Here is a 13501-nt window from a genome sequence, read left to right on the forward strand (position 1 = left end):
TTCGACAAAAATACCAAACGGGTCAAATAATTCATAAGTGAAAATTCTGCATTTTACCATAGCATAATTAACTAGGAGATATTAAAATAGCTTACAACCCAACATTTGATAAATAACTAACATTGTCTTCGACTACGAGTTCGACCACTAACAACGACCAAGTTTTGTTACTTACAAAAGACCCGTTTTACCAAAAAGTACATTTAACAAAAGTTTTAACCGAAGCTAATATCCTTGCGGAAGCGTGCATCATGAGGGTGTTCGATCCAAGCGACGCCATTTAGCAAGTTGCTTTACCTATATTCAACCAAACCGTTAGCCGTCTTTATTACAAAGAAACAAAGAATTCATACGACATCAATTACAAACATGCATCTCAAGTTGTCACACCCCAACCGATGGCGGAATCATCGGGGCGCGGCACTGAGCGAAACAGATTGTTCAGAAGTTTCCATAACAACTATCATACAATTCAGTTATATAACACGTCCCATACCGTGTCCCAAATAATAACAAGTTATCATAGAAATCAACTAAACAATATGGGAACTGTTCCGACAACTCAAATTCTTAATTATTACAGACCGAATTAAATATTGTTTTAAGACTTCTAGACGGCTAACTGTAGATCTTACTGACTACAGGTGCCAGTACAAGATCTACAGAGAATTATGGCCCTGGAGCAGGTATGTGGACACTGTCCTAAGGTCACAGGCTCCTAGAAGCTTATTATTGCCTCGCTTCCCTAGCACGCTAGTAGCTTAAACACCTATCACATACGTTAAAATAACAGTCAATACATATAATGTAAAGGTGAGTACACAAGTTTGATATAGCATATAAAGTTCGAAAAGTTTACGCATAACCAAGCACGTACACAAGGGCAAACGATGCATGTAAATTATCAACATGGGACCATCGATACCAACGACTTCGAGTTGACTGTCCGAGACAGTTCGCAATACATGATTACCACTGTAATCCATGCAAGTAATTGTCCTTAGCAACCCCCGTGTGAACGGGTGCTGAGTCCAAACTATAGTACTACGTTGCTAAAGCAGGCAGATAGCACTCCACGTGTAAACATAATAAACAGCAATCATTTAGTCAAGTATTACATGCAAGTAGGTTAGCGTTCAAATAGATTGTGTTGTTTGTGAATTTGATAGATTACGTATGTAACACCCAAAAGTGCTGAAAGCAAAAAGGGATCGAGTATACTCACAGTGGTTGGTTGTGGATTGAGAGGAGCACTGAGAATAGGTTAGCCTGAATAGTTCGATAACAATACCATGAGTAATGCGGAAAAAGTGAACAGTGGAACTGGATCGGATAGACCACTCGATCGGACGGCTGTTCGATCGAGTGGGCTGTTCGATTGGGTTAAAGTCCGTTCGAACGTCCCGTTCGATCGGCCGGCTGGCTCGATCGGCTGGTTCTTTCAAGTGGATTGTTTCTTCCTTTGATGTGAAGGATGTGTTTGTGTATGATGGTTTGTATTTTTGAAGTTTTTGCAGCATTACCTTTCAAGTTGGCCGATCGAACAGTCCGTTCGATCGGTTGGTCCAACCGATCGGTTAGCATTGCACACTTGGTAAGTTGTCACTCGATCGGGTGGCATGCTCGATCGGGTGACATTCCAATGTTTCGAAAAGGTTCAGCGTTGAAGTGTAGTATCTCATGATTCGATGAGTAATGTTTACAATCGAGTGGCTCGATCGATCGAACAGAACCCTGTCAATACTACACCTCATGAGTTTGTGGGCCCAGATGCTAGTCGATCGATTAGCCTAGTCGATCGGCTGGCGTAATCGTTCGGTTGGGCTGTTCGTTCGAATAGCCTAACCGTTCGGCCAGCTTCTGACCTGGTTAGTCCGTCACCTAGCACTTGGTTATTTCCCGTTATTCTATTAACGTTTTAGAGATAGTTGGACCACAAGTTGAAACATAAAAACCTCAGCCTTTACTTTACTCACTGACTCGGCTGGAATCACCCAAGCTCGGTCAGGGAGCGTTCAAGGACCTAAGTTTAACGTTTAACTCGTAATCGGTAATCTCGTGGTGAAGTCCGAATCTTGAACCATGTGTTTGTTTAGAATGATTTATAGGTCGGTTCAAGCTTCGTTTTCGCCGGTTTGAGTGTAAAAGAGTTGAAAGATAGATGGAAACCCGTCTTTCAATCCTTTTCCACCGTGAAATGTTAAGATCTTTGGTAGATTTTAGGTTGTTCATGTGGAAATCGGTTAGATCTAAGTTATTCATGGTGGAATGATGCCAAACTTAGTGTTCTTGAAGAACACCATGATGACATCACCCAAGAACACCTAGATCTTGGTGATTTCACGGTTGGAATTCAGATTTTGAAAGATAGAAAGATGGAGAATCGATTAAGGATCAAAAACGTACAAAGATTGGAGTAAAATACTTACAGGTTTGAGAGAAATCTGAGAAATGGCGAGAATAGAAGGCTGGTCGGTCAGAGCTTTTCCAAAAGTGGAAAGCTTGACAAGGACAGCCCTATTTATAGGCTTCCAAAAGTGGAAAGGGGTTAGCTGATCGAACAGCATCCCTGATCGAGCGGCTGCCCGATCGAACAGCCTGTTCGATCGGCTAGCCTGTTCGATCAGGTTGCCCTGTTCGATCGGCTTGCCTGGTTTTGAGTGTTTCGCGACAATTTTTGATATTTCGATTTCGATAGATTGAGGAGTAGAGTAGGATAGAGTTTCTATTCAAATTACTTTCAGTCCCAACTACTATATCTAACATACAAGCATCCTTACAACCTATTTTCAAAGTCGGTTTCGATTGAGTTTGATTATCCTTCGATTCTTGATTGATTTTGATTGATTCACCACACACTTTAACATAAAGTAAGCATGCACAAGTAACACGTAAGGCACACACACACGTATAAAAGCATTAAAATTATCCACACTTGAGTTCGATGATTGATTTGATTAGCTTGATTATTGATTGACTAGCTTTATTGCATTGTTACTTCCTATCATTCACAGTCGGTCGTTGATTCACAGTTCGATTATCGGCCGATTAGTTTGATTATACAACACTTACTCCAAATAATATGAAAATCAAAATGAAACTAAAATGAAATTAATCTTTATTGATCTTTAATTCCAATAACAGTCAACTCTTGACTTTGACTTTGACTTCTGGGAAAACACGGGGTGTTACAGTCTCCCCTCCTTTAGGGAATTTCGTCCCGAAATTAGGCCGAGAACCGTACATCGCCGTGTGATTTTACCAATTTGATGCTTCAGATCTATCTGAATAACTGCGGGTACTTGGCCTTCATGTCACTTTCGAGTTCCCAAGTGAACTCCGCGCCTCGTTTGCCTTCCCATCGTACTTTTACAATAGGAATGCGAGAGCGTCTGAGTTGCTTGGTCTGTCGGTCCATGATTTCGACAGGCTTTTCCACGAAGTGTAGCGTCTCGTTGACCTGAAGATCGTCGAGTGGTATTATTGCGTCGTGGTCGGCTACGCATTTTCGAAGGTTTGAAATATGGAAAGTCGGGTGGACATTGCTGAGTTCCTCCGGTAATTCGAGTTTGTAGGCAACTTTACCGATCCTTTCCAGAATCTTAAAAGGTCCAACAAATCGAGGCGCAAGTTTCCCTCTTTTGCCGAATCGGACTACTCCCTTCCAAGGTGATACCTTTAGGAGTACGTAGTCGCCAACTGCAAATTCGCGGGGCTTGCGTCGTTTATCGGCGTACATCTTTTGTCTGTCCCGGGCCTTCACCAAGTTTTCCCTTATCTGGTGGATCTTGTCAGTCGTTTCTTGCAGAATCTCGGGCCCAGTCAATTGTGAATGACCGACCTCGTGCCATACAATAGGCGAGCGACATCTCCTACCATACAAGGCTTCGAAAGGTGCCATTTCGATGCTGGAGTGATAGCTATTATTGTACGAAAATTCGACCAACGGTAGGTGTTTGCTCCAACTACCACCAAAATCGATAACACACGCACGGAGCATGTCTTCAATAGTACGAATCGTTCTTTCAGTCTGCCCGTCGGTTTGCGGGTGGAATGCGGTACTCAAATTCAGCGTCGTACCAAGAGCTGCTTGAAAAGTTTCCCACAATCTCGATGTAAACCGAGCATCGCGATCAGAAATGATGTCTCGAGGCGTACCATGATTCTTAATGATCTCGTCGGTGTAGATTTGGGCTAACTTGGCCACCTTATAGTCTTCTCGTATTGGCAGAAAGTGGGCTGATTTGGTTAGACGGTCGACTATAACCCAAATACTGTCGTGACTTGATGGCGTGGTCGGAAGCTTAGTTATGAAATCCATAGCTATGCTTTCCCACTTCCATACGGGTATCGGCGGTTGTTCGAGTAAGCCTGAAGGTCTTTGGTGTTCAGCCTTGACTCTTGCACAAGTTAAACAGCTACCAACGTATAGAGCAATATCCCTTTTCATCCCAGGCCACCAGTACTTGTAGCGAAGGTCCTGGTACATTTTGTCCGCACCGGGATGAATGGAATATCGTGATTTGTGGGCTTCGTTCATGATGATCTTTCGCAAATCTGTCCTCCTCGGAACCCAGATTCGGTCCAGATAATAGAATATCCCGTTGGCTTTGCTCACGAGCTGAGTTCCATCGTGATAGATTCGTTCTTTCTTCAACGTACGCTCGTTAAAGCAAGCGTGTTGTGCTTCGCGGATGAGAGCTTCGAGGTTATACTGAGCCTGGATGTTTCGAACACCTATCACGTAATTCTTTCTGCTGAGGGCGTCTGCAACTACATTCGCCTTGCCTGGGTGATAACGGATCTCACAGTCGTAATCGTTGAGAAGTTCTACCCATCGGCGTTGACGCATATTGAGTTCTCTCTGGTTAAAGATATGTTGTAGGCTCTTGTGATCGGTGAAGATCGTACACCTTGTACCATACAGGTAGTGTCGCCAAATCTTTAAGGCAAAGACAACTGCGCCTAGCTCAAGGTCATGGGTTGTATAGTTCTTCTCGTGGATTTTGAGCTGTCGAGATGCGTAAGCTATAACCTTGTCTCGTTGCATGAGAACACAGCCAAGTCCAAGGTTTGAAGCATCACAATAGACAACGAAGTCATCGCTTCCGTCCGGCAGTGTAAGAACTGGTGCATGGCACAGCATGTGTTTGAGGGTTTGGAAAGCAGTCTCCTGCGCGGTTCCCCACACAAAAGGCTTGTCTTTATGAGTAAGGGAGGTAAGCGGTACAGCAATCTTTGAGAACCCTTCGATGAATCGCCGGTAGTAACCGGCTAATCCGAGAAAAGAGCGAACTTCTGACGGATTCTTTGGCGTAACCCATCCCTTGACTGCCTCAATCTTTGCAGGATCAACGTGTATACCCCGACTATTCACAATGTGACCCAGAAATTGAACTTCCTCCAACCAGAACTCACACTTGGAGAACTTGGCGTAGAGTTGGTTTCCCTGAAGCAACTCGAGAACCAATCGCAAATGCTGCGCATGTTCGGCCCTCGATCTGGAATAGATCAGGACATCGTCGATAAATACAATGACGAAACGGTCTAAGAACGGTTTACACACGCGATTCATCAGATCCATAAAGACCGCGGGTGCGTTGGTCAAACCAAAAGGCATGACAACAAATTCGTAGTGGCCGTATCGGGTTCGAAAAGCGGTTTTGGGTATGTCTTCCTCTTGAATCCGTAACTGATGGTAGCCTGAACGTAGATCAATCTTGGAGAAACACTGAGCACCTTGTAATTGGTCAAACAGATCATCGATTCTTGGTAAGGGGTATCGGTTCTTGATGGTCAGCTTGTTCAATTCCCGGTAATCGATGCACATTCGGAACGACCCATCCTTCTTTTTGACGAAAAGGACTGGTGCGCCCCATGGAGAAGTGCTCGGGCGAATGAAGCCTTTTTCAAGTAACTCTTGGAGTTGGTTTGAGAGTTCTCGCATCTCAGATGGAGCGAGTCGATACGGAGCTTTGGCCACTGGGTTGGCTCCTGGAATAAGGTCGATTCGAAAGTCGATATCACGACTTGGAGGTAATCCAGGAAGATCATCAGGGAACACCTGAGGAAATTCTCGGACAACGGGAACATCCTTAACTTCAACTTTCCTTTTCTTGTCCGTCTCTGCTACGACAATGTTGGCCAAGAAGGCTCGATATTCCTTGCGGAGATATTTGCGAGCTTGAAGACATGACATGAGCTTGAGATCTTTTGCAGTAGTTTCACCATAAACACATAGAATATCACCACTAGCTAGCACAAAACGAATCATCTTATCGGAACACACCACTTCAGCATGGTTTTCACGAAGAAAGTCCATGCCTACTATGACATCGAAACTTCCGAGCTGCATTGGAATGAGATTAATCGGAAATATATGATTGTTGAGCTCGAGAGTACAATCACGGAGCACAGAGTTTACAGCAATGGTTCTTCCGGTAGCGACTTCTACTTCGAAGGGTGACGAAAGATAAGAGCGCTTACGTCTAAGAAGCTTTCAAATTCAAATGACACAAAGCAGTTATCGGCTCCAGTATCAAACAAACATGATGCATATATACCATTCACGAGGAACGTACCATTGACCACGTTGTTGTCAGCTTGAGCCTGGCGTGCGTTGATGTTGAAAGTTCTGGCGTGAGCGGCTTGTTGTTGAGGCTGCTGTTGTTGTTGCTGGGGTTGTTGAGCTTCTTGTTTCACCACTCTGTTCGGGCACCGGCTTGCGAAGTGGTTAGGGTCACCACATACAAAGCAGGTCCGAATATTGTTTGCCGGGGCCTGTGCAGCTTGAGGAGCTTGAGGAGCAGGTAGCAGGGCTTGGTTAACAGCGGCTTGAGCTTGCGTTTGACGAGGACCATAGCGGCAATTTGCAGTGAAATGCCCGTAAACGTTGCAGTGGGCACAGTAACGGCAGGCCACACCCACCGGGTGATGATAAGAACATGTAGCACAGAGTGGGTGGGGGCCGGTGTACGCACGCTTAGCCGGCGGCGCATTGATCACTGGCGCAGTGCGCTGTGGTTGTTGCTGTTGGGGCGGTACTGACTGAAGAGGAGCAGCATTGGTTGCGGCGGCGCAACTCTTGTTCTTCTTTCTTCTTCTTGAGGACTTGGAGGCTTGAGCAGTAGGGTTGTCGGTTGATGCGGTAGTAACTTGATGCAACGACTTGGATGGCTTATCCCAGATACCAGCCTTAACTCGCTTGTCATTAATCTCGGCAGCGAGTAGGTAGGTTTCCTCGATTGATGCGGGTTTGGCGGCGAACACAAAATCTGCAACACAATCCGGAAGAGCATGGATGTATTTCTTGATGGTCATCTCGGGAGTCTTGACCTGGTCTGGACAGATAATGCTCAGTTGTTTGAAACGGGCGGTGAGACCAGCGTTGTCGCCCTCCTTCTGCTTGATGGTCCAGAACTCATCCTCCAACTTTTGGCGTTCGTGGGGAGGACAGAACTCGTCCAGCATGATAGCCTTCAGTTCCTCCCACGTCAGCTCGTAGGCAGCGTCGTTCCCGCGCTTATTCCTTTCGGCTGTCCACCAGTCCAATGCCCGCGACTGGAAGACACCGGTAGCATTGAGAGTTCGAAGATGATCCGGGCATCCGCTTTGACGAAGGGTAACTTCCACTGAGTCAAACCAGTGAAATAAGCCTGTAGGGCCCTCTTCACCGGTGAACTCCTTCGGTCCACACGCCTTAAATTGCTTGAAACTGAACGGAGCTTTGCTGGATTCAGTGAGGGTTCGGGATTCTTCCGACGACTTGCTTGTGTTTTCGTACACCTCGCTGACAGCTTTCGCTACAGACCTTGAGATGAGCTTGGCGAGACGTCGGTCTCTCTTTTCCTGACGGGAAAGGTTTTGGCGAGTTCTTGATGATGACGACATGGTCTGCAATAGACATCGCCATAGGGCTCAACACAACGAATTCGAATCTCGCACGTCTTAGTTTACTAAAGCTTAGAATCACGTCGCATCTCACGTCACGTAACACATATAAACACATAAGCACATCATCATAGAGGCACATAAGCACAGAAGCAATTAGGGCACATAAGCAATTAAGCAAATAGAGCACTTAATTCCCTAAACACGTACGAAATTTTATCACAGAGGCTGTCAGAAAACAGAAACCTATAACCACAAGTCGAGTGTCGTTCGTTTTGCATATCGGATAGCATCACATGGTATCGTCTAACTTAGTCGTATAGCGTAGCATAGCACACTGGTTTCGTTTAGATCACATCAACAGGGGTTTGAATCGAGATAGGATAGCAACAAAAGTCACGCAGATTGATAACAAATGGAGCAATCAACGAATCTTTAAAACACGTAAACAGGTAAATCATATAAAATCAACGAAGCAACACTCAAAATCGGAAAATGGATTGTCTGCGGCTACTAGACTTTGACTAACCATGGCAACTTAACTATTCACAGTTGACTTGTCGTCACTTTCGACTCTAGGGGACATGTTTCTGCCTCGATTCTTGGGCATTATGCACGCGCATTCTAGGCCATACTCGTGAGTTCAGGTCGTTGGAGTCCGTCAATTGCCTTGGCGAGATAAAATAAAGTTGGAATAACTGCCAAGGTTAGGGTTTCACCCCTAGCTCAGCAATTTCTTCCTTGTTTTAAGAAAATTTAGAGGAAAGTTTTCATCAAATTACGGGTTTCAGCCCTAATTTGGTATAATTCTCCCCCGTTTGTTGATAGAAATTTGCACAAAGTAATTGGCAAAAATTTGTAATTTAGGCAGGAATTCGCGGGTTTCACTCCTAATCCCGTCCAAACTACAAAATTTGGCTCGGAGTTCGGATGTAATGATAGAATAGAAGGGAACAACATAAAATAAGCACATAAACTTGGTCTCTTGGTTCCTAGCTATAGTCTAGGTCTCTAAGACAGCGATCCGGACTAGATCGTGTCTAACCTAATTCCCTATAGTTATGGCTCTGATACCAATCTGTCACACCCCAACCGATGGCGGAATCATCGGGGCGCGGCACTGAGCGAAACAGATTGTTCAGAAGTTTCCATAACAACTATCATACAATTCAGTTATATAACACGTCCCATACCGTGTCCCAAATAATAACAAGTTATCATAGAAATCAACTAAACAATATGGGAACTGTTCCGACAACTCAAATTCTTAATTATTACAGACCGAATTAAATATTGTTTTAAGACTTCTAGACGGCTAACTGTAGATCTTACTGACTACAGGTGCCAGTACAAGATCTACAGAGAATTATGGCCCTGGAGCAGGTATGTGGACACTGTCCTAAGGTCACAGGCTCCTAGAAGCTTATTATTGCCTCGCTTCCCTAGCACGCTAGTAGCTTAAACACCTGTCACATACGTTAAAATAACAGTCAATACATATAATGTAAAGGTGAGTACACAAGTTTGATATAGCATATAAAGTTCGAAAAGTTTACGCATAACCAAGCACGTACACAAGGGCAAACGATGCATGTAAATTATCAACATGGGACCATCGATACCAACGACTTCGAGTTGACTGTCCGAGACAGTTCGCAATACATGATTACCACTGTAATCCATGCAAGTAATTGTCCTTAGCAACCCCCGTGTGAACGGGTGCTGAGTCCAAACTATAGTACTACGTTGCTAAAGCAGGCAGATAGCACTCCACGTGTAAACATAATAAACAGCAATCATTTAGTCAAGTATTACATGCAAGTAGGTTAGCGTTCAAATAGATTGTGTTGTTTGTGAATTTGATAGATTACGTATGTAACACCCAAAAGTGCTGAAAGCAAAAAGGGATCGAGTATACTCACAGTGGTTGGTTGTGGATTGAGAGGAGCACTGAGAATAGGTTAGCCTGAATAGTTCGATAACAATACCATGAGTAATGCGGAAAAAGTGAACAGTGGAACTGGATCGGATAGACCACTCGATCGGACGGCTGTTCGATCGAGTGGGCTGTTCGATTGGGTTAAAGTCCGTTCGAACGTCCCGTTCGATCGGCCGGCTGGCTCGATCGGCTGGTTCTTTCAAGTGGATTGTTTCTTCCTTTGATGTGAAGGATGTGTTTGTGTATGATGGTTTGTATTTTTGAAGTTTTTGCAGCATTACCTTTCAAGTTGGCCGATCGAACAGTCCGTTCGATCGGTTGGTCCAACCGATCGGTTAGCATTGCACACTTGGTAAGTTGTCACTCGATCGGGTGGCATGCTCGATCGGGTGACATTCCAATGTTTCGAAAAGGTTCAGCGTTGAAGTGTAGTATCTCATGATTCGATGAGTAATGTTTACAATCGAGTGGCTCGATCGATCGAACAGAACCCTGTCAATACTACACCTCATGAGTTTGTGGGCCCAGATGCTAGTCGATCGATTAGCCTAGTCGATCGGCTGGCGTAATCGTTCGGTTGGGCTGTTCGTTCGAATAGCCTAACCGTTCGGCCAGCTTCTGACCTGGTTAGTCCGTCACCTAGCACTTGGTTATTTCCCGTTATTCTATTAACGTTTTAGAGATAGTTGGACCACAAGTTGAAACATAAAAACCTCAGCCTTTACTTTACTCACTGACTCGGCTGGAATCACCCAAGCTCGGTCAGGGAGCGTTCAAGGACCTAAGTTTAACGTTTAACTCGTAATCGGTAATCTCGTGGTGAAGTCCGAATCTTGAACCATGTGTTTGTTTAGAATGATTTATAGGTCGGTTCAAGCTTCGTTTTCGCCGGTTTGAGTGTAAAAGAGTTGAAAGATAGATGGAAACCCGTCTTTCAATCCTTTTCCACCGTGAAATGTTAAGATCTTTGGTAGATTTTAGGTTGTTCATGTGGAAATCGGTTAGATCTAAGTTATTCATGGTGGAATGATGCCAAACTTAGTGTTCTTGAAGAACACCATGATGACATCACCCAAGAACACCTAGATCTTGGTGATTTCACGGTTGGAATTCAGATTTTGAAAGATAGAAAGATGGAGAATCGATTAAGGATCAAAAACGTACAAAGATTGGAGTAAAATACTTACAGGTTTGAGAGAAATCTGAGAAATGGCGAGAATAGAAGGCTGGTCGGTCAGAGCTTTTCCAAAAGTGGAAAGCTTGACAAGGACAGCCCTATTTATAGGCTTCCAAAAGTGGAAAGGGGTTAGCTGATCGAACAGCATCCCTGATCGAGCGGCTGCCCGATCGAACAGCCTGTTCGATCGGCTAGCCTGTTCGATCAGGTTGCCCTGTTCGATCGGCTTGCCTGGTTTTGAGTGTTTCGCGACGATTTTTGATATTTCGATTTTCGATAGATTGAGGAGTAGAGTAGGATAGAGTTTCTATTCAAATTACTTTCAGTCCCAACTACTATATCTAACATACAAGCATCCTTACAACCTATTTTCAAAGTCGGTTTCGATTGAGTTTGATTATCCTTCGATTCTTGATTGATTTTGATTGATTCACCACACACTTTAACATAAAGTAAGCATGCACAAGTAACACGTAAGGCACACACACACACGTATAAAAGCATTAAAATTATCCACACTTGAGTTCGATGATTGATTTGATTAGCTTGATTATTGATTGACTAGCTTTATTGCATTGTTACTTCCTATCATTCACAGTCGGTCGTTGATTCACAGTTCGATTATCGGCCGATTAGTTTGATTATACAACACTTACTCCAAATAATATGAAAATTAAAATGAAACTAAAATGAAATTAATCTTTATTGATCTTTAATTCCAATAACAGTCAACTCTTGACTTTGACTTTGACTTCTGGGAAAACACGGGGTGTTACACAAGTAAACCTTTCTAATCTTCATACCTACATGAATTCGTCCTTAACTTGGTACATTACCCTTCTAACTCGTTCGACCCATATTTATGTTATGCAATCGAAATACAATAGCTTTCTTACAAGTAAACAACTTCAACCATTAATTGATAAAGTACTATAATAGAACATGCCAATAGTCTTGTGTAAGCAAACTTACCTTTGCCGTCCTTCGCTTGCGACCCGGATTGACTTGAACTTTCTTCTTTTATTCCTACATTCCGAATTCACATACTTTAATCTCATGTCATATTTGAAATTCGTTCTTAAGATATGCATTATCATTCAAGGTTGTCTAGGTCCTAATCAATGTAATAATGCATCAATATGAGATTTATTTCTTTCAAGCATTTTAACAAACACTTGGCGTGCGTACTACCTATCAAGCATAGAGTACAAGTATTATGAGCATAACCTAACCATTTCATATCAACTTCATCAAGAACATCAAATTCTAATAATTTTCTATGCAACTTTCATTCATAAATTGTTTCTAACTAACAACCCGTTGATATGAACACTACCAATTCTAGTCATCATACCAATTAACATAGAACTTTTATAATTCTTCCTATCATCACATTTGCAAGTGGGTTTTATATAAATCTTTAACTAAATCAGAAATTAAACATGATTTGGCCCTCTATAAGGTAATTTCAACATACATTCATAATCAATTTCAAAGAAAGCTTCATACTAAATCAAAACCCATTCATGAAAAATTACCAAATCATGGAATTCGACTTACCATTCGTTTGTCTAGCTTAGATGATCGTTTTTATGCGAACATGCAATGATTTGGACCAAGAATTCTCCTTCAATTTGCTGAATTTGTAGAACTTGAGGGCTTGGGTTTGTTTCCCCTTGGTTCAGTCGACACACACACACTGAAGTATGTGTGGTGTGTGTTAGTATTTTATTTTTAAGAAAATCACTTTCCCCATTCCCTTATTTGGTCCCTCAAGTTTCTACAATTTGTCTTTAATTAACTAAACCTTCTCTTTTAGGTTATTCTTTCAAATTACATTCTAACTAGGTTTATATTTTTATTTAACTATATAATGTACATGCTTGTAGGTTTTGGGGTGTTACATGATTTGAGGAGCTAATCCCCAAATGAAGCGCTCAATCCGCTTGAATTCTGGAGTGACCATATAAGGTACCACATGTGACAGGTCGTGAAACCTCTGAACGTACTCTGCGATCTTCGGACCTTCCATCTTTAAATGCCAGAATTCAGTTTCCAACCTTTGGATTTCAGCGCGAGAGCAATACTTTTTACGCATAAGCTCTTTCAGTTCGGTCCATGTCATTGCGTAGGCTGCGGCTTCTCCAAGAGTCTGCACTTGCAAATTCCACCAGGACAGGGCTCCATCCAAGAATAGCCCAGAAATGTAGGTGACTTGCTGGTCTGGTGCACACTTGCTCATGCGGAGAACAGATTCCGTCTTCTCGGCCCAACGAACAAAAGCGACAGCACCTTCGGTGCCATCAAAGTGGACAGGCTTGCAGTCTAGAAACTGCTTGTAGGTGCACCCTGCACATACGTTACAACATGAATGGCATTAGCATCTTTGCTAGAGATATCCAATTAGATCATGGTATGTCTTAATGATTTAGTATTACCATGAGGTGGATTGTTGTTGCCAGTATTGCCAGAATTACTTCCACTAGTCCCTCCTA

The 13501-nt window shown here is 43.1% G+C and overlaps 1 long non-coding RNA gene across 1 annotated transcript; it reads right to left on the reverse strand.

Annotated features, from left to right (window-relative positions):
- Positions 1–79: 79 nt before the first annotated feature.
- On the reverse strand, positions 80–12695 carry LOC110915056. Its single transcript, XR_002578719.2, has 3 exons — positions 12567–12695; positions 11979–12032; positions 80–297 (listed from the first exon to the last, which is right to left on the reverse strand). It is a non-coding gene; the product is annotated as an uncharacterized LOC110915056 (long non-coding RNA).
- Between the last annotated feature and the right edge of the window lie 806 nt (positions 12696–13501).

This window comes from Helianthus annuus, chromosome 16 (assembly GCF_002127325.2).
Source record: "Helianthus annuus cultivar XRQ/B chromosome 16, HanXRQr2.0-SUNRISE, whole genome shotgun sequence".
NCBI lineage: Eukaryota > Viridiplantae > Streptophyta > Magnoliopsida > Asterales > Asteraceae > Helianthus > Helianthus annuus.